Source organism: Lynx canadensis, chromosome E3, assembly GCF_007474595.2.
Source record: "Lynx canadensis isolate LIC74 chromosome E3, mLynCan4.pri.v2, whole genome shotgun sequence".
In the NCBI taxonomy this organism is placed as follows: Eukaryota; Metazoa; Chordata; class Mammalia; order Carnivora; family Felidae; genus Lynx; species Lynx canadensis.
The window spans coordinates 40,991,968-41,019,890 of record NC_044318.1 but is presented as its reverse complement, the minus strand read 5'-3'; the positions used below and the strand labels follow the sequence as shown (position 1 = coordinate 41,019,890).

Sequence of the window (27,923 nt, the reverse complement as noted above, 5' to 3'; positions counted from 1 at the left end):
CGAAGGCTGAGGCCAGGGCCAAGGGGAGCTGAGGCGCCTCCTTAATCAGTGAAGAAGACACCTTCACAAAGGCGCACGGCAGGTTTGCGGCCGCTGGAGGCGGAGGCCGGGCTGGAGCGCACCCCACCTCTGTCGGAGCTCCTGACCACCTGAGGCCTTGTCCTCCCTTCTGATAACGGGCTGGTAAATATCCTCCCGTAGAGAGAATCCGTGCTGCGCTTTCTCGGGATGGATGGAGCACGCAGTGACCGCACACGCCCACAAGGTGAGTGGGAGGAGTCCCTTCTCCCAAGAGGATGAGAGACCGGTTTCGGGCGGGTCTTCCTGGAGAGTCTGTCCTGCTGGGACTCGAGTCAACGGGGGGGGGGGGGGGGGGGGGGGGGGGCGAAGCAGGAAGACGCGAAGGTCGGGCGAGCAGGACAGGCGGAGTCTGAGGCCCACGTGGAGAGGCCTTGCCGGCGCCCTCGATGCAGGGATGTCAGCCCAACGGTTCACCCGCGACTGTCCCTTCTCCGGTGCCACGGGGCTCGTGGCCCAATCCCACCTGTGCCACACCTTTTGTCCCATTCCCTCAGCTTCCACACTCCAAGCAGCTGCCCAGCAGGCCTTGCCATCTGCCCCTTGGCTGAGCATTTGCACAGACAGATCTCCAAAAGCCACACCTGCCCTGGGGCCACCCCAGGGGCTCTCATGGACCGCGCCCCGTGTGTGTGCCCACAGCGGCTCTCCCACCTAAAAGCCGCAGGGTCCCCCGGCAGCTCCATACCAAGAGACTGCAGGGAAGTGTCAGGTCCTGTGTCCTTTTCCACCTTGTCTCCTGCCTACCTGAGACCAACCACACGGGAACCAAAGATGTGTGAGGACAAAGATGTCCACGGAGATGAGACGAGGGGATTCCGGAAGCCTGGGCAAGAAAGGGCGTCACAGCTGAAGAGACCAACACCGGCTTCCGTGAACACAGTGAGCGGCACGTTGCCTGCCTTCGCTGTTGGGGCAAAGCAGGACCTGGCAGGAAGTGAGCAGGCGAAAGGTATCCACGGGAACCCAGACAGTCTCCCAACCAGACGCATTGCTGACCACGGCGTGGTCTCCTTCTCCCATGCTTCATGACTCTGTCTCGCTTTCCACAGTGGTAACCGATCTTCGTGGTTTGGCCTTGATCGATAAAGGCCACGGAGGAGATTCATACGTTCAATTTTCGCAAAAGGGCGGAAACAAGCAGGGATCTGCGCAGAGCTTTATTTGGACCCTTCCAAAGGAAGCAAACCCATCAGAGGAAATACTTGCACTCCAAAATAGATCAGCAATTTCCTTTTCCCTGTGGGATTTACGTTAGCGAGTTTGCAAACGGAAAACGCATTCGCAGAGTCTTCACAGCACTCAGCGGGGAAGTGGGATGTGAATCCTGTCGCTATTTTAAAACCTGTCTCAGGGTTGGGAGTACCTGCCTGAAATCGTCTCGGACTTCGTTCTGCATGACGATGCAGCAGAGCATGTCAGGAAGAGAAAAGGAGAAAATGCTCGCAAAGGAGAAGCGGTCCTAAGAGGGAACCAGAGACAGGCTGGGCTCAGAGAAGCGTGAACCACGGGGCTGGAGGCTGCAGCCAGAGGGGGTTGGGTGTGGGTGTGGGTGGGGCTGTGCTATCCAGAGACACCCCGGGAAGCTGAGGCATGACAGGAAGCACAGGGCTGTGATTACAGCCCCTGGGGCCCAGCGTAGACCAGGCCTCGTGGAGGCTGCTCCTTTCGCCGGGGCGACATCTGCCCTGGGCATGATCTCTGGGTGGCTGGGCACACGGCCAGGCACCGCCCCACCCATCCTTTGCCTTCTCCCCGTGACGTCCGGGACAGATGAGGAACCAAGGAAGTGAGGGCACGCGGTCAGCCTAGAATAAAACCCAAGACCGAGGCACACTCACACACACTCACACACGCCCACATGCAGAAACAGGCCGCATTCACGTCACATTCAGGCCCACATGCTCCATCCCACGCTTCGGGATCTGCCCGCCCGTGCACTGGGCACAGCCCGGGCCCGGCTCACAGGCCCGAATAGAACCCGCCACAGGTGAGGGGTGGGTTGGCGGTCCGGGCCACCTGGGTGTCCTGGCACTGCTTAGGCACCTGCCTCCTTCCCCGCAGGAGCTCATTACCTTCTTTTTCCACCGGCATTCTCTGCCCCTCGTCATCCAGGCCTGTGGCTGGACCCTGCCCTGGGGCGAACGGGCCGTGTGGGTGAGACTGAGGGGAGGGCAGCACGCACCCCCTCTGCTCCACGAGGGAGACTAGTCCAGCCGAACCCCTCGAAGGCGCCCTGCCTCATGTAGCCCATTTCAAATTCTGGCTGCTGTGATCGCCAAGAAACCGGTTTTTGAAAGAGCTGAGCTAGTTCCTTGTTACGCTCATGTAGAAGTTCCGTATCGCAGAGCAAATGAGACTTGGCCGTCAGTGGCATCTCCTCCCTGCAGAGAGATGCCCGGTCCACCAGCACCTGTCACCATTTCTTCTGACGGGGAGCACTGCTGAAGGCGCTGGATGGCCGGGTGAGCATAGGGCAGCTGCTTCCAGCGTGGTGCTTGAACAGCCACGTTTCTGCTGACGGCATGAATCAGAAAGTGGGGGAGATGTTCATTTCCACTCCCATACTCCACTGGGTTTGGTTGTGGGGGGAAGTGTCTCTGTTCCTTGCTTCCCCTACATGTGTACTTGCACTCGGTCAGTCACCCCACAGCGGCTCAGTAAGCGGCTCTCTCGTGCGCAAATGCCATGCCGGGCCCCGGAGACTCGTGGGAATCACGGCGCCCGCGTGGTCGGACACGTGGCCCCATTCAGACAGACCAGGATCCAGCCCAGAGCTAAGGCCACATGCTCCCGGGAGGCTGCAGAAGCCTGTCGAGTGGTCAAGACCAGAGGCTGGGGGTCCCGGCTCCACCGCTCCCCCACCGCGGGGTCCCCAGCTGCACCACTCCGTTCAGGTGGCACTGCTGATACCAACCCGCTAGGACTTCACGAAAACCGCTGCTTGTCTGGAGTCTAATGCTCGGCGAGCAGCGACATCACCGGCCCTCAGAGGCGCCGAGAGGGAGAGCGGCCAGCGGAGATGGTGCCCCAAAGACTCGGGCTCCGGTGGCAAGTGGCTGAGCCACGAGGGGCTTCCTGTCCGAGCTGCCCCCACAGGTTCCCGAGGCCATGTGGTCGTCTCCTTCAACCGCACAGGCTGGGAAACATGTCAAGAGGGTCGTCTGCAGGGGCGAAGCCTAACCCGGACAAAGGCGCTCTCACGGCCACACGACAATGAGGGAAGAGCCTGAGTTAGGCAGTGGAGCCTCCTCTCTTATTCCAGTGCCGTTAGAAGAGCCTTGTGTCTACCCTCTGACCCGGGGGACCTCTGCATGAGGGCCCCCGGGCTCACCACGGGCAGGCCGGGTGTGAGCACCAGCTCCTGCATCCCAGTGACCTGCCACCCACCAGTGGTGCCAGCCGAGAGGGCCCCAATAGACCCCGCAGTCCAGCAAGACTGGTGGTGACCTGGAAGCCTCCCTCTCAAGCCTTCCCCACCCCTACCCAGAGCCAGGTGAGCCAGATCTGGGCCTACGGCAGGGACGGAGGGGGAATCAGAGGACGGGGTCTGTTAGGGACCCTGGGACGCGTAGTGAAAACCACCTGTTCCAAGTTTGGTTTCCAGGAGACGTGCGCTGGCTCACGCGTTCCTCAACTCCCCATTTGTTCATTCAGCGTATTTGTCTACACCAGACTCGAAGATCATGCGGTGTTCGTGGTCAAGCCCCCAACTCTCCCAGAGTCCTGCTGCCGCCCTAGGCTGCGGACTCCCCTTGAGGCCCTCAGAAGGCCTCAGTAGATCCCGGACCGCCCAGCACTGCACTCAAAGTGGGAACCCAGCCGTCACCAGACACCCCTGCTCAGGGGGACCTGGCCCCGCCCACAAGAGGATCACACGTCCACCGTCCCACAGCCTGTGAAAGGTCAAGACTGCTGACAGGCAGCGTGGGAAGCGATGGGTGCCTCCCAGCAGGCCCCCGCCCCCGTGGGTGACCATTAGAAGCGAAGCGGCCCCCAGGGGCTTTGGCGGTCTTCCCGGCTGGCGGGTGGAGCCCCCGTCATCCTTGTCGGCCCACAGAGCAAAGGCCTTCCCTGGGGAGAGAGCAAGCCCGAGTTTTGAACGTACCTGAATGGGTTCTCCTGCAGTGTGACCAGTCTCCCAGCTCTGGTCCTGGAGCAGCCCTCTGGAGAGGCCCATGCAAAGTTCTCAGCTGGCTGCGTTCGGCACCCCGAGGAACAGAGGCAGAAGGGCCTGGCTCTCACTTAGCGTGTTTCCTCCCAAATCCTTCTCGCTGACTTCATCCAACTTAAGGCCTGAACTTTTACATCAAATTCCAAGAAGCTACTCCTCTGTCCTTGCTTTCTGCTTATGTATTTGTTTCCCGAGGCGCCCAGGCCTCCTGCTTGTGAAGAAGGAAGGGCAAAGGGGTGAGCAGCGCCTGGTGGGAGAGGAGGGGGAAACTCACGTTAAATCTCAAAGCCCTGCACCCTTGCCTGGAGCTTACACTGTATCTGACCCACGATCGACGGTCAGGCTGCTGCTCTCTGCCCTTCTGATTGGCGCACACTTGGTTCTCACATTTCCCAGGATGGGATTCAGGTGTCTCCGCCTCGTCCCCGATGAGGGAAGCTGGTAGGTCTGTCCTGGGATGGGATTCAGGTGTCTCTGCCTCGTCCCCGATGAGGGAAGCTGGTGGCTCCGTCCCGGGGTGGGGTTCAGGTGGCTGCACCTCGTCCCCGATGAGGGACGCTGGTGGCTCCGTCCCGGGGTGGGGTTCAGGTGGCTGCACCTCGTCCCCGATGAGGGAAGCTGGTGGCTCCGTCTCGGGGTAGGGTTCAGGTGGCTGCACCTCGTCCCCGATGAGGGAAGCTGGTGGCTCTGTCCCGGGGTGGGATTCAGGTGTCTCTGCCCCATCCCCGATGAGGGAAGCTGGTAGCTCTCAGCATCCGAAGCCCAGGCGGGGTGGGCTGTGGGTCTGAGCGGGGGCCCTCCCTCGCCTGGTGCTGGATGCGTAGCAGGACGGGGCAGGAGGGGCGGGGCTGTGTCCCCGCTGCCCTGGGCTGAGACAGCTGCTCCCTGGTCCACAGGCTGTGCCCTCAGCCCGAGCCTCGCAGCTCAGGCTCGCGCCCTAGCCTCCGGGCTCGTCCCGGGTGAGGGAGGGTGGTCTGCTTCCTGCTGGCCGCAGCCGCCCTCAGACTGGAGACCTGGCAAGTCAGCCCATCAGCTGCTTCTCGTCATCGTGAGCCCTGCGACGCTGCCCTACCGGCACAGAGCTGTGGACACCAGGGAAAGCGTCCGGACCTTCGATGTGCCCAGGTCCTGTCTGCCGCTCCCTTCACGCGAGTAAGGCAGGATGCCACGGAGAAGGCCAGCGGGGCCACACCAAAGCCATCACCCTATTAACAGACCCTCGGGGCCACAGGGCGGCAGAGAGGTGACCTGATGAGAGACCGGTCCAGTCCCTGGGCGCCGCTGGCTCCACTGGGCTCTCATCAGCCTGGACTGAGGAATCACTCTTCTCGCAAAAGCCTTGGGGGATGGGCTGGCACTTGATGTCTTAGGAGATGAAAGAGGCAAATGCTGCCAATTACGTATTTTCCCCCAAACACACGAAGAAGACCTGTCAGCACACAGGGCGGGCTGCAGAGTTCGTGCACCACCCCTGCCCCCCGCCACCAAGGAGGCGCTTCTGTTTTGCTGTTTCGGCAGAGGGTGGCCGAGCACCAGCCCTGCGGACTTGCACCCTGGAGGGTCTGTCGGGACCGGGGGCAGACCCCACCAGCCCTGCACGACCTGTGGGAGCAGAGGGCAGGGGTGCGGAGTCTGTTCTCCAGTGATTCCCTCGGAGCCCTCTGTCCCCTTGAGAACTTTCCGTCGGGCTGATGCAGAATCTCCACATCCCTGGGGGTTCTGACCCAGGCCCTATGTCCGGGCCCACAGCAGGCCCTGCTGCCTCCCAAAGGCCCTGTCCTGCTGCTCAAAGTCCCCCCGAGGTCACCTTCTTATAGACTAGCCCTTTGAGGCTCCCCTCTCCATTGCTGATGAAAACCTGGCCACCAAGGATTTCAGCAGGAGCCCCGAATGGCTTTTTTGGAGCAGAGGTTTGAGTAGGGCCTGGAGAGGGGGCGGGAGCCCCCGAGGAGAGGGGCAGCTGGACACGAGAGCTCTGGGGCTGCACAAGGAACCGCTCCCTCCTTCTGCCCCGGAGCCCACAGGGCCCAGTTCTCACCTTGTTCTGGGGATCCCACCCAGCAGAGGGTGCCATTGGCCAGGAGCGAGCAGTGGCTGCTGCTGTCCCTGCCTGAGGGCCTGTGTCTGGGTGTACCTGTGTGTGTCTGTGGGTATCTAGGTCCCTGTCCTGTGTGTCTGTGCCTGTATGTCTGTGTGGGTCTGCATGTATCTCTGTGTGTGTGTCTGTGGGTATCTAGGTCCCTGTCCTGTGTGTCTGTCTGTGTCTGTGTCTACTTGCTCACGGGACAGTCAGAAGCCACAGCCCACGCCTTTCTCTGTCTGGCCCACTTTTGGGGCCACAGGGAGGTCAGTGTCTTGGAAAATGAGCCCCATAGGCCCTCTGACTCAGAGCCACTTCCTCCTGCCCCCACCCGCCCCCAAGGCTGGGAACACAGGCACCCACAACGCAGACCCACAGCCTGACTCACCCACCTGCTTGTGTCTAGCTGGCTTGGGTCCCGGGAAGGGCAGTCGAGGACATGGGGGGAGGGGGGGGGGGAGCCGTGAGGAGGCGGATCCCAGGGTCCCTCTGCGCCCAGGGACCTTGCCGCCTTGGGGCCTGCAACACCCTCTCTGCCCGACGCCCTGATCGCTGAGAGGACAGGGGTAAACCGTGGCCCCCCCGGGGCTGACGCAAGTGCGGCTATCACTTTGTGTCCGCTCCTTCTGGTGTGAGCGTCTCGTCTTGAACTTCCCCCTCACTTTCTTTAAGGTGATTTTCATTGACTGGGTTTTTAATGTATTCCGAAGTATTAGTCTCTTCTTTTACAGTTAGAGCTCTTCACAGTGTATTTAAGAAATGCTTACTCCAACGTCGCAAGTAACTCACTGACACATTCCAGGCAAAGTTTTTGAGAGCACCCCTGAATTTATGCCACGGGTCCAGGTGTAGCTGGTTCTGTGTATGTTGGGAAGCAAGGGTCCTATTTCTTGTCCCACACCCAGCGATTCCTCTCTTCTTTCAGGAGGGAAAACCCCACAGGAGAAAAGGGCAGTCAGATCCAAAAACGTCCTTGGAGAAGGACAAAAGGGCTCCCAGGCCAAACGTCCACCCTGGGCAGGGCCCCACGTCTGGGGAGACGTGAAATTCTCCAGAATGAATTCCGTGTGGGATTGGATTGATTTCAATCCACTGTTATCCGAAGGATAAACATGAGAAACTCTCTTCCGGGGGTGAGTGTGCAGTTTTCACAATCAGCCAAATGCCATGGATGCCAGACTTTGGTGGTTTTTCTGTTTCCTTCCACCGTAAAGGTCAGAGTAGGGGACTGTGGGCCCCAAGCTGAAGAGAGGCGTGTGTTTCTGTATATGCATGGGTGTGTGTGTGTGTGTGTGCGCGCGCGCACGACGCTGTGTTTGTGCATATGTGTCTCCCTGTGACGGAGCTGATGGCAGAAGGGTTTCCGCTCCAGACCCCATCAGGCCCCTTGTCCATGAGTGTAGAGTCACCGGCCCCCACATCTGTGTGCCCGGGGGGAGGGGGTGCGGTGGGGAGTCAGAGGGCGACCCGGGGGCTCACATGGAGCATCTGCTCCTAGAGCCACGCGGCTTTCCTTTTGGAGGCAAACCCCGCCTCCCCGGCCAGGAATCCGGCTCTGGGAGCTTCACCCTGGGCCCGGCACCTTCTCTCTTAGAAGCAGGAGTGAGTCCCCGGCCCGGGGAAGGAGCAGCCTGTCTCATGCAGGTGTCACGTCCACCCCACGCATCTTTTCCCCAGCTCCTCGGCAGGTCCGGGTGTCCACGCGACTGCTCCCTCCCTCCCTGGCACCCTCTCCCCTCCAGGACAGCCTCACGGGCCAGTCCACCCACTCAGGGCCTCCTCCACTGTCACCCAGGCAGGAAGGTCCAGGGTGCTCTCCCTTCCTTTCCCCCTTGCTCGGGCCCTGCCTTCTATGTCCCAGAAGGGCTCCTGCAGGTTAGCTTCAGGCTGACGTCTGGCTCTGCCATTCCCAGCAGTCATCCTCCTCTCTCAGGTGGGACGCAGAACACCTGCCACAGAGGGCAGCCTTGGGGGCAGGTCTCCCGGGCGGGGGGGACGTGCAGGCACACATCCCCAGGTCCTGGGCAAAGCCCCTAAGTAAATGCAGAGGAAAGGAGGGACGTCTGAGTTAACGGTTGTGGGCCCACAGAGCAATCCAGGTCCCTAGTTAACTGAAACCCCCTCCCACAGTAAGCTGCGCTCCACACAGAGGCTGGAAATGCTTCCTGATGAACTATTTACTGCAAACACCTTTCACTTCCAGCCTCGGTCTTGGAATCAAACCCGGCACTTGAAACAATAACACAGAGAAGGGAGCTCTGTTAGCCAGCAGGACGTTAAGAAAATCAAATTAAGTCACGCATTTTAACTCCCTTGCCTGCCTCGGCTCATCGCTGGAGAAAGGGAGAGAGAGCACGCAGCTTTCTGTAGCTTGCACAGTCCAGAGTTTTACTTATAAAACCCAAGAGAGCTGTGACCAAAATGGGCAGACCAAGCAATTCATTACAGATGAGGATCTTCAATGCTCATCTTGCGCCAGTGCAGACGGAAGGTGCTGGGCTAAAGAGTTTAGTCTGTACAAAAAGGAAATTCATTTCGTTCAGGAGTTTCTCACTGATAAACCCCCGGGCAGGGGACACCTCTGGCCACCTGGCAGGACAGCCCATATGTGGTCCAGGAGAAGGAAACGACTGGACACCCCGATTGATTAATCTTTGGATCTGAAGACACCAAGGCTTCAAGTCACAAGACCAGTTGAGTGTTTGCCTGTGTGGACTTGGGCACGAGAATAAGCAGATTTGTGGATAATCTGGGAAATCTGAAGAAAAATGATGTCGTAGCTTTGTGGCTCTTTGGACTCAACTGGCCTGGGAGACAGGTCGCGTTCTCACCTCTTCACAGTGGACCGGATGGCGTACGTCACAGCCCAGCCTGGGCATCTCTTCTTGAAATGAGCGTATTTTGTGTGGGGTCTCTCCATCGATTTTCTGCATGAACATATCCTGAACACATCTTTCTTTTCTAAAATCTGTTGAAATCTCTAGTTTGCTCATAACTTCTGTCTCTACTGGAACCCTGGTTTTTTTGATGCCATGGACATTTCTTTATATGCATCAATAATTACACTTTGAGTGTAGATATGCTGGAGGCAAACATGTTGAGCAGTCCACCATCATGAACTGCAACAGTGATGCCCAACCAGTCGTCACGGACACACGTTTCCTTCAAAACCTAATGAGCACAAGCAATAATGTTTCAGGCCAGTTCTCTGGGTTCTAAGACCAGGACGTGGATGCCAAAACATGGTCAGTTCCTCTGAGTATTTTAGTGTTGATGTTCATAACTTTACATTCTAGGGTTTCTGTACTGAGCATAGACTGTGTTTAAAGTCAAAAGAATGTCACACAAGTAACAAAAAAGAAAGAAAAGAAAAAAGGAAAGGAAAGGAAAGGAAAGGAAAGGAAAGGAAAGGAAAGGAAAGGAAAAGAAAAAAGAAAAGAAAAGAAAAGGAGAGAGAGAGAGAGAGAGAGGGGAGAGAGAGAGGGAGGGAGGGAGGCAACCAAGCCCCTCATTACCTCGTACCCATTAGGGTGGCCACTATCAGAAAAACAAAAAGCACAGGAAACAACCAGTGCTGGCAACCGCATGGAGAAATGGGGACCCTTGTGCACTGTTGGTGGAAGTTGTAAAATGGTACAGCTGCCATGGAAAACGGTAGGGTTGTTTTTGTTTTTGTTTTTGTTTTTCCAAAAAGCTAACAATAGATCATCATGTGATCCAGCAGTCCCACTTCTGGTCTATCCCCAAAAGCACTGGCAATAGGGTCTTGAAGAGATATTTGTAGGGGCGCCTGGGCGGCTCAGTTGATTAAGCGTCCGACTTCTGCTCAGGTCACGATCTCGCCGTTTGTGATGTCTGAGTTCAAGCCCCACGTCGGGCTCTGTGCTGACAGCTCAGAGCCTGGGGCCTGTTTCGGATTCTGTGTCTCCCTCTCTCTGTGTCCCTCCCCTGCCCATGCTCTCTCTCTTAAAAATAAATAAACTCTAAAAATTAAAAAAAAGAAGAAGAGATATTTGTACAGCCATGTTCACAGCAACACTATTCACACAGCTGGTAACTGGAAGCAACTCAAGACATCCGGCGACGGATGAGCGGATAAGCAACACAGGCACACGATGGGATGTTACTGAGGCTTTAGAAAGGAGGACATCTTGGGATGTGCTACCACAGGGGTGAAACTTGAGGACACTGTGCTGAGTGAAAGAAGCCACACGGAGAAGGACACACACTAGGACCTGCTCGCATGAGGTCCCAGAGTCATCAGACTCACAGACACAGAAGGACACACACTAGGATCCACTCACACGAGGTCCCAGCGTCGTTAGATTCACAGACACTGAGTAGACAGTGGAGCCGGGGCTGGGGGAGCAGGTGGGGGTCTGTGTGTAACAGGGCCAGTGTCTCAGTGTGGGGAGATGGAACATTCTGGAGATGGACCGTGGGGATGCCTACACAATAGTGCGAATAGGCTGACTATCCTTGAACGACTGGTTTAAAAAGGCTACTATAGAAAATTTTACGTTGTGTGTTTTTACCACCGAACAGTGAGTCCCCTCGAGCTGCCGTCACAGATCACTCGGCCTGAGTGGCTTAGGAAGAACAGACGACTATCCACCAGTCTGCGGGCAGAAGGTCCAAGATCAAGGAGCCAGTGGATCTGGTGTCTCGTGAGGTTCACAGATGGCGTCTCCTCGTGTGTGTGCAGGCTCGGTGGAAGGGGTGAGGGGCCTGCTTTACAAGGGCGCTAAGCTCCAACCCAAGACCTAATCACCCCAAAGGCCTCAGCATCTAACAGCATTACACGGAGGATTCAGTCTCGGTGTATGCATTTAGAGGGACACAAACATGTGGTCTGTAGCAGACCTCTTTTCTCTCCTAAATATGCTTGGGTAGGGAATCTGTCCACAGAGTCGATTCCTGTGGGCCGGGCCAGGCTCAGTAGGTGCCCCTGCCTTCTCTCCCAGTCCTGCCAGGAAGCCAGGACGGTGGATGATGTTGCCTGAGGCTCCATGGTGGTGACAGCGCCTCCCTTTCCAGGAAGAGAGCTCCTCCCTGGGGCGTGGGGAAGGGGGACGGCCACCTGGCTGAGGCCTCAACGCTGCCAGGAAATCAGGGTGGTGGCTCTGGCTCAGTGTAGGATCTTCAGGCATTCGTGAGTAAGAGGGGCTCCTTAGCTTGTCCCCACCCCCACCTCCCACACCCCTATCGCGTCCTCCCGGCAAAGTAGCCGGCTGCTTTGACGCTCTCTGCTTTCAGAGCACCCAGGCCTCTGCGGGAAGTTGCTTCCCGTGACCTCCCAAATTCAAGCTCAAGTAACCCATGGCACGCACAGCCTCCCCAGACTGACGTTTGGGGGCACACAATTGTCCCTCCACACATCTCAATAAAGCAGCTTAAGAAATAAAGACATTGCATGCATAACGACTGCTTTCCAAAGAGTACAGTGTAAGAGGAGGGGAGTCAGTACCTTCACGGTGGAGAAATCTGACAGACACAACCTCAGTCAAGTGACCCAGGTCACACCCCGAGTGACGAGTTGTTTTGACAGCATGGACCCCGACAGGGTGTGCTGAGGGTGCCGCTTCCCTTCTGTGGTCTGTGTCCCAAATGCCACCCCAGCGTAATCCTGAGAAGAGCACAGAAAAATCCTTACTGAGGGACCTTCCTCCTTAAAACTGCCCAAATCACCACAAGATGGGAGAAGTCTGAGAATCTGTCACAGCCAAGAGACTTCTAAGGAGATGTGATAACTAACTGGAAAGTGGTGTTTTGGATGGGATTCTGGGTACAGATCGAGTACGCTACGGAAAAAGGCAAGGAAACCTGACACAATGCGTTACTTTAGTTAATAACAGTATACCAATATTAGTTAATTAATTGTGACAAATGGGCCATACTAAAGTAAGACATTAATAATAGAGGAGCCTGGAGGTGAAGTATATGAGAAATTATTGTCAGGATTTTCTCTAAATCTAAAAATAGTAAAAAATTAAAATTGTATTAAAAACAATTTTTTAAATGAAGGCAGGGCTCTCTGATATCAATATGTGCCATGAAAATGCATTCATTGGGGTGCCTGGGTGGCTCAGTCGGTTAAGCATCTGACTTCAGCTCAGGTCACGATCTCACGGACCGTGAGTTCGAGCCCCGCGTCGGGCTCTGGGCTGATGGCTCAGAGCCTGGAGCCTGCTTCCGATTCTGTGTCTCCCTCTCTCTCTGCCCCTCCCCCGTTCATGCTCTGTCTCTCTCTGTCTCAAAAATAAAATAAACGTTAAAAAAAATTTTAGAAAATGCATTCATTAATAGCCAGGAAAAACACCCTCAATGCACCAGCGTGCACACACACACACGCACTTAACATATGCACAGGGAGCACCTGCATGCACACACACACTGAACATATGCACAGGGTAAGAGCCAAGGAGCTGACTCTGGCATCGCAAGGAACAGAATCCAAAAGGCAATCACATTGCCACGTGTTATGCTAATATAATTATTGGAATTCCCAGTCAAAAACAGTTAATTGAATAATTAAGATAGATTGACCTAAAAGTTGATTTAAAATTAACCTGATATATGCATATTATCTAAATAATGACTCTCTCCTACGATCTAGCCTCTCATTAAAACAAAATCCCTTTGGGATAAATTATACACTTCGCACATGATTGGGAAGAACAAGCCACACTCAGCCCCCCACTGATGAATGTGAGGGAACCAAGTGAAAGTGAACAAGCCTGGCCTTCCCGGTCTGGTGCCGCCTCTCGCTGTAACCAACTAGCCTCCCTCCCACCTGTCCTCAGGAAATGCTGGGGGCCCTATAAAATGGCACCAGCAAAGGACCTCAAACCACTAAGTGTGTTGCTGAAGCTCCTCCTAGAGGGCAGTTGGGCAGGGAGGACCCATGGGGCTGGGGTCTTGCAGGTGCACTGATGCCAGGGAAGATAAGTGCACACCTCCAACACATAGGCACCTCTCGCATGATGTGGATGCGTCCAGTTCGCTTTTCCAGAAGCGAGGACACCCGGGCCAAGGAAGAGGAGGGGCTTGTTGGAAACCCATCACAGAGCCTGTGGCCAGGGTGGGAGCAGAAGCTATGCTCAGGGTCGTGTTCGCCACTGCACAGCTCCTCCTCTTTCCCTCATGATTTCCTACAGGAGCCCATGGTGAGGTGTGCCAATCTATGGGGTCCTGCTGGAGCACTCCAGGCTCCCAAGGGTATGCCCGGGGTTTGGCCCACGGTAGGTGAGCTGTTTTTGCTCTCCCTGTATCTCCAGACAGCTGCCTGCCGGGAGCCCATGCTCCTGGCGGAAGACCTCACGGGGCACGGGGCCGGGTCCTCATGCGTCGTGAGCCGGAAGTTACCTTGATAACATCGTTTAAAATGGGTCTCCCTCTCGACATTGTTAGGAGACAAAGAATTTCCCTCCTTAACATCATTCAGATTCTTAGCAGAGCAAGGAAACACGGGACACTACAAAATGATCTATTACTGAAAGGGTTTTTAATATTCTACTGAGGAAAACCACTCACCGCCATGCGTCCATCCTCCTGGCCATCAGCATAAGGCAGGGATTGGTTGCATTCTTTCTGTATCTGTCTGATTTCTCCAGAACCTTCCCTTCAAAGAGAAATCTCTGTACCTCCGAGACAGGCCAGAAGAAAAGAGGGGGCGGGAGGTGGGAAGTGGTGATAAGGAAAAGCCGGCCGTCACTTTCAGTCGCAGGCTGAGCGTCAGAGCTCATCTCCAAATCTCCAGAGAAAGTAAACACCACCAGGAGTCAGAGTGGTTGGCCCTGACACACAGCGTAGGGCAGACGGAGCCAAGAGCCAAACCGCCACGGCCACTTGCAGAGAAAGAAACCAGAGCGGGGGGGGGGGGGGGGGGGGGGGAGGGTGGTGGCGGCACCATCGAACACAGCTTGAAAAGGGTCACTAATATAAATAAGAAGACACACTTCGCAGAAAAGTGAAGACAGTTTCGTGGTTCTCAGAGATTTGCAAATACTGTGTGTTCTTCAGGAAGCACACCGAGGCAATCGGCCTTTGAGGGTGATAATGGAAATGACTCTGAGCTCAATCACTGTTTCTGAATTACAACAGTCCAGCACTCACTCCTTAACCACGCGGAAGATGACCAAGGCCCACTCGCCAGATTCCGAGGGGAGCAGGAAGGGTGACGGGGCGGCCCCCGGACCACAGACGGCTCGGCAGATGCGCGCTTCACAAATATTTTCTGCCATTCTGGGCTGTAGATTGTGAATTATCCTTTTCCTTTCTTAATTTTCTCCTTTATGCACTAAAGTTTCTCACTTTAAGGGAGAAAAATTATCTGTTTTTGTTATGTTCCTGGAGCTTTGATATCATACCTAAGAAATCACTGCCAAATCCAGGGAAACAAAAGCAAAATGAACTACGGGGACCTCATCAAAACGAAAAGCTTCTGCACCGCGAACGAATCAATCAGCAAAACTAAAAGGCAACCGATGGAATGGGAGAAGATATTTGCAAATGACATATCAGATAAAGGGTCAGTATCCAAAATCTTATCAAACTCAACACCCAAAACACAAATAATCCAGTGAAGAAATGGGCAGAAGACATGAAGAGACACTTTTCCAAAGAAGACATCCAGGTGGCCAACCGACACATGAAAAAATGCTCAACATCACTCATCATCAGGGAAACACAAATCAAAACCACACTGAGATACCACCTCACACCTGTCAGAGTGGCTCACGTTAACAACTCAGCAAACAACAGATGCTGGTGAGGATGCAGACAAAGAGGATCTCTTTTGCACTGCTGGTGGGAATGCAAACTGGTGCAGCCGCTCTGGAAAACAGTGTGGAGGTTCCTCCAAAAAATAAAAACAGAACTACCCTATGACCCAGTAATTTCACTACTAGGTATTTATCCAAATGATACAAAAATGCTGATTCGAAGGGGCACGTGCACCCCAATGTTTATAGCAGCACTATCAACAACAGCCAAAATATGGAAAAAGCCCAAATGTCCATCGACTGATGGATGGATAAAGAAAATGTGGTTCATATATACAATGGAGTAGTACTCGGTGATCAAAAAGAATGAAATCTTGCCATGTGCACCAACATGGATGGACTTAGAGTATATTATGCTGAGTGAAGTAAGTCAGTCAGAGAAAGACAAATATCATATGGTTTCACTCATATGTGGAATTTAAGAAACAAAACAGATGAACCTAGAGGAAGGGAAGCAAAAACAATATAAAACCAGAGAGGGAGACTCTTAAATACAGAGAACAAACTGAGGGTTTCTGGCAGGGTGTTGGGTGCGGGGATGGGCTAAAGGGGGGAGGGGCACTACAGAGGGCACTTGTTGGAAGAGCACTGGGTGTTGTGTGTAAGATTCTATTCCTGAAATTATTATTACGCTATATGTTAACTAACTTAGATTTAAATGTTTAAAAATAATTAAAAACTTGAATAAAAACTCAACGAAATGGAAAAAAACAAAAAGAAGTCACTGCCAAATCCAAGGTCACGGAGGGTTATGCCTATGTTTTCTTCTACAAATTTTATAATTTTGCTCTTACACATAGGCCTTTGATGTCTTTTGAGTTCATTTTTTTTATGGGGTGAGATAAGGGTTCAACTTCATTCTTTTGTATGTGGGTATCCAGTTGTCCCCTCACCTGTAGTAAGTGTTTGCAAGTTTTTTTAAGATTTTTTTCCTGGGGCGCCTGGGTGGCTCAGTCGGTTGTGTCTGACTCTTGATTTCGGCTCAGGTCATGATTTCACGGTTCCTGAGTTCAAGCCCTGCATCGGTCTCTGTGCTGACAGCATGGAGCCTGCTTGGGATTCTCTCTTTCCCTCTCTCTCTGCCCCGCTCCCAAGCTCGCTGGCTCGCTCTCTCTCTCTCTCTCTCTCTCTCTCTCTCAAAATGAAGAAAGAAACTTAAAAAAATTTTTTTATGTATGATTCTGGATACAGATGTATTTATGATACGTGCACAAAGAGGTGTAAAGAGGCAATTTACTTCTCCCTTCCCAATTTTTATGATTTTGATTTTATTTCAAACTATCTGTGTCTTTGTATTTAAAGTGCAGCTTTCGTAGACAGCATATACTTGGCTCTTCTTTTTCTATCCATCCTGACAATCGCTGCCTTCTAACCTTAACCTTGACCCACAAACGCCTACAATAAATATGAACCAAGATGGCAGTGCAGAAGTTACCAGCATGGTTGTTCAGGCAGTAAAGTGGGAGGCTTCCCACTACCTGATTTCACATGTACTAGAAAGCTACAGGAATCAAACCACCATAGTATTGGCATAAGACAGACATTTGGAGCAATGGACCAGAATAGAGGGCTCAGAAATAACTCCCCACATTTATGGTAAATTGACCTTTGACAAAGGTGCCGGGAACACACAACGGGAAACTCTCTTCAACAAATAGTGTTTGGAAAACTGGTTTTTCCACACACAGAAGGATGAAATCGGATCCTTAATTCACTCCCCATGTAAAACCAACTCAAAATGGATTAAAAACCTAAACCTAAGACCTCGAACCATAAAATCATTACGAGAAAATATAGAGGAAAAGCTTCTTGAGATTGGCCTGTACAGTGCTTCTTGGCTACGACCCCAAAATTACAGGCGCCAAAAGCAAAAATAGACAAATAGAATTCAGTCAAACTGAAAACCTACCTCACAGCACAGGAAACCGTCGACAAGTGCAGAGACAGCCTACAGATGGGGAGAGAATATTTGCCAATTGTACATCTGGTAAGAGGCTAATATTGAAAATATAAGGAACTCATACAACTCAATAGCAAGAAATAAACAACTCGATTACAACTAAACAAAGGATGCAAAGAGACATTCTCAAAAGAAGACACGCAGATGGTCAACAGATATATGAAAAGATGCTCAATATCACTAATCCTCAGGGAAATGCAACCAAACCATAATGTCACCTCGTATACGTTAGAATGGTTATTATTGAAAAAAATAAAACACTCAAGATAGCAGGTATCAGGGAGGATGTAGAGAAGGGAACCCTCATGCACTGTTGGTGGGAAGGCAAACTGGTGCAGCCACTCCAAAAAACAGTATGGAGGTTCCTCAAGAAATTAACAACAGGCCCAAACACCTTTGGGGTGATTAGATCATAGGGTTGGAGTCCTCACGAATGGATCTGTGCCTTTTCAGAAGAGGCTCCAGAGAGATCTCTGGTCCTGTCCACCATGGGAGGACACAGAGAAGGTGCTGGCCATGAACTAAGAAGGGGCCTTCATCAGAACATGACCATGTTGGCGTCTTGATCTTGGCCTTCCAGCCTCCAGAACTGTGGGAAACAAACTGCTGTTCTTTCGAAGTCACCCAGTCTGTGGCATTTTGTTATAGCAGCCCAAATGGACTAAGACAAATTCCCCACTCATTTTATTTTTTCCATCAGTTTTTGTGGTCTTCAGCATATAGATCCTGTGTCTATATGATTTATTCCTAAGTATGTTATGATTTAGAAATTTAGAGTTTAGAAATGTCAATTTCTAATCATTTATTGGTAGTGTATAGAAAAACAAATGATTTCTATATGTTGACTTTGTATCCTATGACCTTGTTACACTCATTTATGAGTTCTAGCAGCCTTTTTAGTTGTTTGTATTTTTTAGTACCTTATACTAGATATCATGCCGTCGACGGAAAAAGTTTTATTTCTTCCTTTTCAATCTGTTCCCCTTTTATTTATTTGTCTTGCTATTTCACACTTGCTAAGAACTGCAGCATGATGTTGGATGGAGAAATGAGAATGGATATCTTCACCTTGGTCCCGATTCTCGAAGAAGGCATTTAATCTTTTGCTATGGATGTTAGCTGTCGGTTTTTTGTAGATGCCTATATCATTTTAAAGAAATTCTATGTCTACTTCTCTGGACTTTGTTTTATTATGAATAGATGTAGAATTTTTTTGAATGTGTTTTCTATGTGCCATGTTCTTTTTTTTTTTTTTTAACCTGCCAATATAATGGAAGTGGATTGCATTATTTCACTTTTTGTCCCACTGGCTTCTATTTTTAGTCGTTTCTCCAGAGTTCACAATATCCATCTTTAACTTTTCAGATGCCGCTTACAATTAACATTTTACCGTTTCCGGTGAGATGTAGACATATTGCGGCCATCTTGGCCACACCTCCCCCCCTTCATGCTGCAGCGTGCAATAATACATCTACACACTCATAAAGCTCAGAAGAAATATTACAGTTTTATCTGAAGACTTAATTTTTCTAGAGCAGTTCGGGGTTTACAGCAAAATCAGAGTAAGGTACTGAGATTTCTCATATGCCCCCTGCCCCCACACACGCACAGCCTCCTCTGTTATGAGCATCCCCCGCCAGAGAGGTACCTGTCCTCACATACCACACTCACCCACAGTTCACGGTTTACTCTCGGTGCTGTACGTTCTCTGAGTTTGGACAAACATACAACACACAGGCATCATGGTTATAGCACCACACAGAGCAGTTTCCGTTGCCCGGAGATCCCCAGCTTCACCTGTTCCTCCCTCCACACCCCCAATGATATCATAGGTTTTACTTTACAGAAGTTAGGAGGAAGAAGCAAAATAAAATGAGTAGCCTTTTACATTTACCTATATGTTTATCATTTCTGAGGCTATTTATTCTATTCTGAGGATCTAAGTTTCCTTTTTCTGGTATAATTTCCTTTATCCTAAAGAACTTCCTTTAACTGTGAGGTTTTTTTTTTTTTTTTTGGTGATAATTTCTCTAAGTTTTTTAAAATCTTAAAAAGTTCTATTTCAACAGTCACTCTTTAAGGATACTTTTACTTGATATAAGGGAGATACAGAGGAATATAAAGGATATGGGGAAACATTGAGGACACAAGGGTATAAGGGACATAAGGGACATAGGAGATATGGGGAACATAGCAGATATAGGGGCACACAGTAGATACAGGGTGACATAGGAGACATAGGGGCACGTAGTAGATATAGGATGACATAGGAGATATGGGGGACATAGGAGTATAGGGTGACAGGGGACAGAGGAGGACACAGGGGACATAGGGGGATATAGGGGACATAGGGCACACAGTAGATATGGGGGACATAGGAGAAATAGGGCTACACAGTAGATATAGGGGGACATAGGGGATATAGGGGGACATAGGGGATATGGGGGGACATAGGGGTATAGGGTGATAGGGGACATAGGGGAACATAGGGGCATGTAGGGGGATATAGGGAGACATATGGGATATAGGGGATATAAGAGATATAGGGAGACATAGAAATAGGGGGACATAGGGGTATAGGGTGGCAGGAGATATAGGGGGACATAGGGGACATAGGGGAATGTAGGAGATATGGGGAACATAGGGGGATATAGGGGACACAGGAGATTTAAGGGGACATAGGGACACATAGGGGAATGTAGGAGATATAGAGGGACATATGGGACATCCCGGGAAAATGGAAGATACAGGGTTCTAGATTGAAAGGTCTTTTTGTTTGTTTTCTGCACCTCAACTCTCATTTGTCATTCTCTTCTGATCCCCACAGAGTCTAATAAGAGGTTGGCTGTTGATCAAAGCATTATTTCCCTCTATGTAAAGTGCCACTTTTCCTCTTTTGCTTTCAATATTTGTTTTTGGGCTTTGCTGACCATCTGTTTGATCCTGCTGTGTCTGTGGCAGTGTCCCTATTCTGCGCGGCACGATCTGTCTTCCCACACGTGGATGGGTCCAGCCACGATTCCTTCAATATTTTTGGTCTATCGTCCTCCCTCTTCTCTCCTCCTTTGCAGTCACTGGTCTTATTGAGGGTGCCTGCGACTCTGTTATCTTCCTACCCTTTTCGCTGCTCTTTTTCACATCAGACCATTTCTGCTGCTCTATTCATTATTTACTCTGTCACCTCTGTGTAGCTGTCAAGTCCATGTCATGAATTTGCTATTTCTGATATCGTACTGTTGAATCTAAATTTTTTCAATTGTTCAGATTTTTCTGCCAACATTTCTGACTTTTTCATTTTTTACAAGCATAGTTATTTGTCTCATTGAAGATATTTATGACAACGGCTTTAAAATCTTTCATACTTCTCCTGTCAGCCAAGACAAGTAACAAGGAACAAATTCACCCTTCTTACTATAAACTAAGAATTGTGGTGGAGGGAGAGATATATTGAATAGTTGTTTTTAGAAGTGGGCCTCAGGCAGCACCGGACGAAACCACTGGTACGTGCAGCTGACAAGGTGAGCCCTGTATTGGGGACTGCTGTCTGCAGAGAGAGAGTTCAGGCTTCAGCACAGGGTGGAGAAGCCGGTGGATTTCCCTGTGTGAAGGGATGGCCCTGGGAGTCCGGGAAGGGTAGGTGACTCATGCTTACCTGGAGGACCACGAGAGAAGAAAGAACTGTGGCAGGAGGGTGAGATCTTTGCAGATTCTCAATGGGTCCCCTTGAGTCTTCAGCTGAATACTGAACTGTGTGCAAATGTAAGGGAACTACCCAACGGTACAGAATAAAATACCAAACGAGAATGAGAGGGAATAACCCGTGAAGCTCACGCAGAACCAAGAACGGCTTTGTGTTCCAACCAGGTAACACGTGGCTCAGGAAAGCCTCCTAACGCAGAGGAGACCGTGTGGAGTATTCAGAATGGCGTCACCCCAGGAGAGGAGCATGATCAGCCCGAGACCGAGGTCACTCGGATCCCATCTCACAGTGCTTAAAATCAAACATAAATGTACAAGTTGTTTCAAAGTCACACAACTCTATCCCAGGAATAAAGCTCAAGAATGGTTTTCAGGAATACAAAACCGTCCAGGAGCCAACAAAGAAAAATATGCAATGTCTATCAGCCAAAGGGAAATCACCTGGTACAGAAAAACAGCAGGAAACCACATCACGTGATGAGAAAAGTCATTGGTTGAAACCGGCACACAAATGGCAGATGAAGTAACTCATGGACAAAGACGGAATGTCATTACTGTCACCGTATCCTGTGCTCCAGAAGCTATGAGAACATGGATGAGGCTCAGCAGAGACAGGGAAGAAATGAAAAGACCTAAATCAGACTTTCAGGGACAAATCCTACAGGGTCTGTGATGAAAATTCACCAGATGAGATTAAGAGCAGATCAGGCACTGAGAAAGAGAAATTTAATGGACTTGAATACATGTAATAGAAACCATCCAAAATGAAATATGGAGAGAAAACAGACCAGAGAAAATGAGCAGAAAGTTAACTGGGGGATGACTTCAAATGGCCTCACATACATGTCATCAGAGTCCCAGAAAGAGAAAGAAAAGAAGACAACAGGACAAATATTTGAAGAAATAATGACTGAAAATCTCCCATATTTGATTTTTAAAAAAACTGTAAACCTGCATGTCCAAGATGCTTAATGAACCCTGAGTCTAAGAGGTCTGAAGGAGGCACATCATAATTAAATTGCTTATAGAGGATTATAACAAGATAATCTTAAGATCAGATAAAGACACATGCTACCCACACGAGAAGGAGGGAGAGGTGAGGCAGATTCCTTATCGGAAATGGGGCAACAGGGGGAGGGGGACCAAGGTCCCGCAAAGCACTGAGACAAAAGTGTTGATTCATGATTCTATGCCCAGCAACAAATGGTAGGAAGAAGGTAAACAACTTTCTCAGACCTACAGAAGCTACAATAATTCATCATCACCAGCATATCAACACTAAGAGATGTTAAAGAAAGTCCTTCAGGGGCGCCTGGGTGGCTCAGTCGGTTAAGCATCCAACTTCGGCTCAGGTCACAATCTCACGATTCGTGAGTTTGAGACCCGCATTGGGCTCTGTGCTGACAGCTCGGAGCCTGGAGCCTGCTTCGGATTCTCTGTCTCCCTCTCTCTCTTCCCCTCCCTGGCTTGCGCACTGATCTGTCTCTGTCTCTCTCAAAAATAAACAAAACATAAAAAAAAAAAAGAAAGTCCTTCAGGCAGAAAGAAGATGATGCTGCACAGAGGACCTGATGTGAAGAAAGAGGTGCATTCTTGGGGGGCGTCTAACACACGAAGGACACAAATGCACGGGGACAGCACCACTGAGGCCCCAGGCAAGGGAAGGAGCTGTGCCGCTGTTGAGGTTACCAAACTGTCATCAAGGGGGAATGATATTACGTGAAAATGGGCAGTGATAAGTTAAAGCTGTGCATTACAAACCCTAAAGCACGCTTGTGAGCGCGCACACGCACACACACACACACACACACACACACACAATTACAGGGAACCAGCAAAGATATGATTAAATGGAATCACAAAACATGCTCAAGTTATTCAAAAGAAGGCAGATTAAGAGGAAAGGGAATGAAAACCAGATGGACAATACACAAATAGCAAGATCATAGATTTAAGGCCGACTCTACTCAACAGTGGCATCAGATGAAAAGCTCTACAAACCCCAATCGAAAGGCGTAATTCGAGAGACTGAGTAAGAAAGCAAGGCTCAGCTATGTTCTGCCTGCCCCATGTCCACTCTAAATAGAAAGACACAAATAAGGGGCTCCTGGTGGCTCAGTCGGTTAAGAGTCTGACTCTTGATTTCAGCTCAGGTCATGATCAGCTCATGATCAGGTCATGATTTCAGCTCAGGTCATGATCCCAGGGTTGTGGGATCGAGCCCCGTGTTGGACTCCACACTCAGTGTGGAGCCTGCTTGGGAGTCTCTCTCTCTCTCCCTCTCTCTCTCTCTGCCCCTCCCTTCAAATAAATAAATAAATATTAAAAAATAAAAGAGATTGGAGAACCCTACCACTAACGCTAGCTGAAGAGCTGTAGTAGCTGTGTTATTATGAGATGAATAGATTTCTGACCCAGGGACAAAGAAGGTCCCGGTGCAAGTCGTACAGTGTCACTTGCCAAGGGGACGTAACGCCAACGTCTCTGCAGCTAGCCGCGAGAGTTGTGGTGCATGAAGTACAAGCCCCACCTGCTGTCCTGACCTGGGGCACCCTGGGCTCTCTCTTCGTTCACGTTCCTTTCTCTGAGGATACGTCCCACTGACTTAGTCTTTTGCATGTCGGGTGGCGATTTTGAACCACGTCCACATTGTGAATGTGGTCTGGAGGCGGCTCTGGATTCTGTTATTTTTTTGCCAGTGCCGTGTCTCATTTGGTTCGGCGGGTGGTGATGTCGGCCTGCGCTAACTCAGGTCCCTGGGGCCGCAGCTCCAGCCTCCGTTCAGGTCTTGTCCTTGCCCGGTTGCTTCCGGAATGCTGTGTGCACGCGGGCCGGTCAGGCAGGGGTGCAGATTCCCTGTACACTTCTTCCCAACCGCAGCGGCAAGCTCCGTCAGCCGTATTGATCTCATTCTCCAGGCCACAAAGAGCGGCTTTCCCCCTCAGACTGGCTCCCCGCACGGCCCAGCTGCACGTGGCCCCTGCACGTGGCCCAGCTGGAGGCGGAAAAGGAGCATTCTCTTCTGCGCTCTTTGCTCCTCAGTACCCTCACGAGGCTCCCGTTTGCACTCTGTACAGATTTTCTAGCTGTTCTCTGTGAAGGCGTGAGTGTGGTGTGATCTTACAAAGACCATCACAGGAAGCAGAAGCAGCAGTTACCCGTCCAATTTTAGAACTGCCTCCGGCATGAACCTCACATCCTCTGGGTCCCGCTTGGGGAAAGTGTACATTTCATCTGCTTCAAAGTCACGTGGCTTCGTGGCACTGATGAGAAACACACTGCAGCCTCGTGAACAGCCATAGTCCGCCGGTCCAGGGCTGCGGCTGGGGTGGGCACGCGGGGAGAAGGCAGCGACAGAGGGCACCTGGCGGGCCTCTTCCATTTCAGATTCCGGGTCTCGGCACAACTTCCAGCTCTGGCCAAGGGGCCGTGCCCCTCTTCCCTTCAACATCAGCCCCTTCCACCCCGACCTGAAGTCTCCGCAGGACCTGCCTGACTTGGTCTCCCCTCCACCCCGTGGCCGTCCTCGGCCCAGCCCCGTGCTCGGCTCCTTGCCACCTCTATTCCCCTCCACACCCGGAGGGCTTCTCTAGACGGCACCCCACCCCTCCCCCACTCAGTGCCCCCTCCCAGGGCTCTCCCTGCTCCCTCCGGGCCCAGCCCCCACCCTGCCTCATCCACCAGGACCATCTCAATGTTCCTTCTTCCCCCAAGAAGCCTGTCCTGGCTCCCCAGCATGAGTTAGGGGCCTTCCACTCTCCTTACACTGCCCTTGTCTTCTTCAGCACTGAAAGTCTGAGACCCAGGGGAGGCAAGCTTCCCTGTCCCAGCCAGACCCGTCACTGGGGAGGGGCACGGAGAGCCACGCGGCAGCTCTGCCACGGTCAGGGAGAGTGAGAGGGGCCCCATGCTCTGCTTGCCCCCTGCAGCCCTCCACTCGGCCCAGCCTGGCCATCTCTAAAGGAGGCCCCACAGGACCCCATGGGGTTGTCAGTGGTCCCACTGAGCTGCCTGGGTGACAGAGTGGGAGGAAGTGAGGAGGGGACCTGGGCCGAGAGCCAAGAGCCTCAGAGCGTGCCGGCCGTGCCACAGCCGAGGGGCTTCAGGGCCTCAGGACCCACACTCAGAGGGGTGCTGCCACCCCATCACCGATGGGACACCTGGCTGGGGTGGCTCAACAGCTTGGCCAGTCACATGGCTCCAGAGTGGGGAGCGGCCAGCCAGGGGCATGGAGACGCTGCTGGAATGCTGCAAGCTGGGCCCTCGGTCCGGCCTCCCCACCCTTCCCTCAGGAGCAGCTGTGGGGCCCAAGAGCTCTCTCTCATTCCAAACACTCGACTTGGCTCCTGTTTGAAGCTGACGGACCACAGCTCAATGCCCCAGGAAACGCTAGGCTTCGTGAGGGTGAGCGGGCCCACCACCTTGCAGAATAGTGTGGCACGTAGGTATCCTGTAGACACCTTCGTTTTACCCAGCCCGTCGGCTGGCTAGGAGTCTCAGGGAGGGAGCAGCACCTCGGCACACCTGACACCCTCCACAGAGTCACAGCCCTTGCCCCAGTCTCCAGCCCTGCCTGCTGTTGCCAGGACACTCCCCACCTGCCCCCCTCCCCGTCCCTCCTACCCTGCCCCCAGAACCCTGACCCCTGCTCCTCTGGGGCCAGTCCACAGATTCACCAGGTCTCTTACCACAGTTCCTGGGCTGTGGCTTGACTCAGCCTAGCTCTGCTTCTCGACTCATTGCCCTGGGACCTGCTGGAAAAACAACAGTGTCAGCCGTGGATTAGTCCCCACCCCCGGGCTTCTTTCTGATACTCTCTGGAAGTCATGTGAAGAGCCCGGAATGTGTGTGTCCCACCTTTCCTTTGTTTTCTGAGGAGGGCTGATTTTCAAACCATGAGTCCAGCTCTTTTGGTCAAATGCAGTGATTTCTCCAGGTTGCAAGAGAATATACTTACTAAAAGTAATTCTGCTGTGGGGCTGGCTCAGTCGGTTGAGCGTCCGACTCTGGCTCAGGTCATGTGGGTTTGAGCCCCTCATCAGGCTCTGGGCAGACAGCTCTTGAGAGCTGACCTGCTTCAGATTCTGTGTCTCCCTCTCTGTTCTGTCCCTTTCCTGCTCATGCTCGCTCTCGCTCTCTCTCTCTCATGCTCAAAATAAATAAACACTTAAAAACATTTTTTTAATAATTCTGCTACAATGAAAACAGGGCTGGAGCAGATCTGGCCACAGTTAGTGTCAGTCCCCTACCCCTACATGCCAGGCCTGGATTACAGCCAGAGAAAAAAAGAAAGACAAGAATTGATAGGGAGAATGGGATGGCCAGGTCGGTGCATGCAGGTGGTCACGGAGCAGAGAAGGGAGGAGGAAGGACAAAGACCTCAGTGCGGGGCCCTCGGGTTGGGGGGGGGTGGGTGGCAGCCAATCCCCCGCGGAGGCCGGCCCGCCTCAGGGCTGTGCCTCAGGGCTGTGCCCAGATTCAGGGGCACCAGCAGCTGTTCTGCCGCACTGACTCCACTGGCAGGAAAACAGAGTGGGAAATGGACCTCAGTCAGTGTCGTCCGGGGACCCCGACTCAAGGCCCAGACCTGCAGGCGCTGTGCCCGCGGCACCCGCTCAGGTGCCCCCGGCCGCAGGGCATCGCCACAGCCCTATTACCATAGCGATAATGCAGAGGTGTGATAAAAGCCACCTGTCATTCATAAAACGTGGCGTCGCCTTTTTGCAAAGCCATAAGCCATCCTGGGGCTCAGCCAAGGAACGGCCTATAAAACCCCGAGTAATGACCTCAAAGCATAATTTCCAATATAAGGAATATTCTAGGCAGCTGTTTGCAGAATATTTACGTGCAATAACTTTACACACCCCCCCTGACTTTTAACATGTTCATAGTCTGACTCCCTCCCCCAGCAGCTCCCCCCCCCCAACCTTAGTAGCAGTAAAGCGTCCAGAATGTGCCTGACAGTTCCTGGGAGCACAGGGCCCTGTCCCCTGGGTGACAAGTGGCAGTGCTGTGCTCAGGTGCAGTGCCCTTTGCCATCGGATGCCTCGGCACGGCAGGGGCCTAGCAGAATGCCAGCGGTCTTCGGGATCTCCAAGTTACCAGGGAGGAGGAGCTCAGCCCTGTCCTGAATCTGTTCCTACGGTAATGCTGGGAACAGCAGGTTTTGTCCGGGTTGGACGAGGGGGTGGCATCCTCTCTGGAGAGGGCTGGGGGGCACCACTTCCGAACACGTGCCCAAGACAGAGCCTGAGGTGTGCAGAGGACAGGGAGCTCAGGAGGAGGGCCCACCTGGGGCCTGCACCCGAAGGTCAAGGATGATGAAGCTGGGAGTACAGAGCTTGAACTTCCATCCCAGATGGCCTCATTCCCAGATCAGCTGTCTTCCCAGAGGAGCCACGCCTTGCCCGAATGCACTGGGGGAACAAGGGGGGTGGGCCCATGCCTGCCTCGGGCACCGCTCTGTAGCCAGAAGGCAGCTCAGCCTGCTGGTGCCCCGAAGTGCTTTCTCTGCCCACCCTATGTGAGGGTTCCTTCTGCCTGCGGGCAAGGGGATGCTGCCAGGCCAGCAAAAATGTCTGCATGCTTCACTCTCTTGAGCCACAGCTCCTGGATGAAGGAGCAGGGCCAGCGGCAACCCCAAATCCAGACTCAGCTGCCCAGGCCCCACAGTCTGTCCAGGGTGTGTCTCTGGGAAGGAGGGAGCAGTGGTGCCCAGGGCCTTACAGCCTCGGCTCCCAGGGGCAGAGAAACTGCAGGGTGGTGAGCACAGGCCGAGATGTCTGCCAGCACAAAGACACTGCGGCTGAAATGGGCATCCATAAAACCGATCGGTCAAACCTGCAACAGCAAAACCCCCATCAGCTCCTGTCACATGGGCTCAGCGACTTCAGTAATGTCGGGTGCGGGGCTTCACTGCGGGCCCCCAGCAGTGAGGTGGTGGCCACTACCAAGGGACTATGCTCTCCTGGTTGGCAGGCTGTTGACTGGACAAGTGTGGAAATAATCGCCCTTCACTTGCCTAAGGTCTCAGTCCTTGAGGGCCTGATTTCGATTCACGAGGGCCTCAGTAACTGTTCTACTGGGGGTAGGGTCCCTGGGTCCCATGCCACGTCAAGCATCCACAGCCACCATGGAGGTTTTAAGGCA

The 27,923-nt window shown here is 52.4% G+C and overlaps 1 long non-coding RNA gene across 2 annotated transcripts in view; it reads right to left on the bottom strand.

Annotated features, from left to right (window-relative positions):
• Positions 1–386: 386 nt before the first annotated feature.
• LOC115504141 overlaps positions 387–27,923 on the bottom strand; it is a 47,638-nt gene continuing 20,101 nt past the window's right edge. For both annotated transcript variants that reach the window (XR_004343045.1, XR_003965599.1), the window contains 3 exons: positions 25,463–25,528; positions 4,187–4,499; positions 387–1,249 (listed from right to left, as the gene is read on the bottom strand). This is a non-coding gene — a long non-coding RNA (uncharacterized LOC115504141). The remainder of the gene's footprint in view (positions 1,250–4,186; positions 4,500–25,462; positions 25,529–27,923) is intronic.